Below are 2,561 nucleotides of genomic sequence, written 5' to 3' on the forward strand. Positions count from 1 at the left end.
ACGGGCCGCCCCCAGGTGGTAAAGGTAATAATTACTCATTTCATACATTCAGACCCAATGACTTTTTCCACATTTTGTTACGTTACAGCCTTAGTCTAAAAAAGATTACATAAAAATAAAAAATCCTCAGCAATGTACACACATTACCCCATAATGTCAAAGTGAAAACAGGTTTTTAGATACAATAAAAAAAATGTAATTAAAATAAAAAGCAGAAATAACTTATTTATATAAGTATTCAGACCCTTTGCAATGAGACTCGAAATTCAGCTCATGTGCATCCTGTGTCCATTAATCATCCTTGAGATGTTTCTGCAGCTTGATTGGAGTCCACCTGTGAGAAATTAAATTGATTGGACATGATTTGGAAAGGCACACACCTGTCTATACAGTATACGGTCCCACAGTTGGCAGTGCTCGTAGAGCTCCGAGACATGATTGTGTCGAGGCACAGATCTGGGGAAGTGTACAAAAACATTTCTGCAGCATTGAAGATCCTCAAGAACACAGTGGCCTCCATCATTCTTAAATGGAAGAAGTTTAGAACTACCAAGACTCTAATTGGAGGTGGCCGCCCTGCCAAACTGAGCAATCAGGGGGGAAGGGCCTTGGCCATGGAGGTGACCAAGAACCCGATGGTCACTCTGACAGAGCTCTAGAGTTCCTATGTGAAGATGGGAGAAGCTTCCATAAGGACAACCATCTCTGCCACTCTCCGCCAATCAAGCCTTTATGGTAGAGTGTACAGACGGAAGCCACTCCTCAGTAAAAGGCACATGACAGCCCGCTTGGAGTTTGCCAAAAGTCACCTAAAGACTCTCAGACCATGAGAAACAAGATTCTCTGGTCTTATGAAGCCAAGTTTGAACTCTTTAGCCTAAATGCCAAGCGTCACGTCTGGAGGAAACCTGCCACCATTCCTACGGTGAATCATGGTGGTGGCAGCATCATGCTGTGGGGATGTTTTACAGTGGCAGGGACTGGGAGACCAGTCGGGATCGAGGAAAAGATGAACGGAGCAAAGTACAGAGAGATCCTTGATGAAAACTTGCTCCAGGTCCCTCAGGACCTCAGACTGAGGCGAATGTTCACCTTCCAACAGGACAACGATCCTAAGCACACAGCCAAGATAACGTAGAAGTGGCTTTGAGACAAGTCTTTGAATGTCCTTGAGTGGCCCAGCCAGAGCCCAGACTTGAATCCGAACGAACATCTCTGGAGAGACCTGAAAAAAGCTGTGCAGCAACACTCCCCATCCAACCTGACAGAGCTTGAGAGGTTCTGCAGAGAAGAATGGGAGAAACTCCCCAAATACAGGTGTGCCAAATTTGTTGCGTTATACCAAAGAAGACTCCATGCTGTAATCTCTGCCAAAGGTGCTTCAACAAAGTACTGAGTAAAGGGTGTGAATACTTATGTAAATGTAATATTTCAGTTTTTTAATTTTTTATAAATTAGCAACAATTTCTAAAAACCTGTTTGTGCTTCGTCATTATGGTGTATTGTGTGAAGATTGTAGAAAAAACTATTGAATCCATTTTAGAATAAGGCTGTAACATAACAAAATGTGGGAAAAGTCAATGAGTCTGAATACTTTCCAAAGGCACTGTATATACTGTATTTTAGTCAATGCCACTCTGACATTGCTCATCCTAATATTTATATATTTTACTTTTTGATTTGTGTGTATTGTTGTGAGTTGTTAGATCCTACTGCACTGTTGGAGCTAGGAACACAAGCATTTCGTTACACCCGCGATAACATCTGCTAAATATTTGTATGTGACCAATAAAATTGGATTTGATTTGAAATGCACACTGGACAAGTGGAGAAAAAAGACATTGAAAAGAAAGTGAATAATTCTAATTACAAGTGTTTCGGGTAAAACAATGTTAACCTTTCCTTAGAAAACAGACAGGCCTCGAGCGTCAACGCGGTCAAAACGCGTCATGCTCGCTTCGAAAGTAAAAGTATATTTTTCTCGTGTTTACGTGAATCAATGGTCGTTCGCGTTTCATTTGATTTGGCTTACAGGGGCAATGTTGCTATACAATTAATTGGCAGATGTGTTACCTTTGACTTTTTAGGCCAATTGTTGCTAAATAGGTTTGATAATGTCAATGTGGACTTGATTGGATAGTAGCCGGGAGCTTGAGGTGTCTGATACTTGTGAGATTTGTTTATGCCATACATGCACTTTCATAATTGTTGACGAGCTACTTATAGGTGGGCTGCGAGCTCGCGATCGACTTGTTGCAGCCCTTTTCCAGAACAATCAATGGTCCAGACATGAAGAAAAAGTTTGGTCGTCACTAGTTACCTCAGCCACAAAGTTATAAACCCCGCCCAATTCTTAAAATGTAATATTAAACCTAAGACTTAACTTAACCGCACTTTTAACCTTATTCATAAACCTAACCTTAAATTGAGACAGAAAAGCAAATGTTTGTTTTAATTAAGTTTTACGATGTAGTCAATGTGGACTTTGTGGCTTGGGTAAGTAGTGAAAACACAGCAAGTTTTGGAGTGAGGCATTGTGGGACTTTTTAAAATATAAGTCA

This window comes from Oncorhynchus tshawytscha, linkage group LG05 (genome assembly GCF_018296145.1).
Source record: "Oncorhynchus tshawytscha isolate Ot180627B linkage group LG05, Otsh_v2.0, whole genome shotgun sequence".
Lineage (NCBI taxonomy): Eukaryota > Metazoa > Chordata > Actinopteri > Salmoniformes > Salmonidae > Oncorhynchus > Oncorhynchus tshawytscha.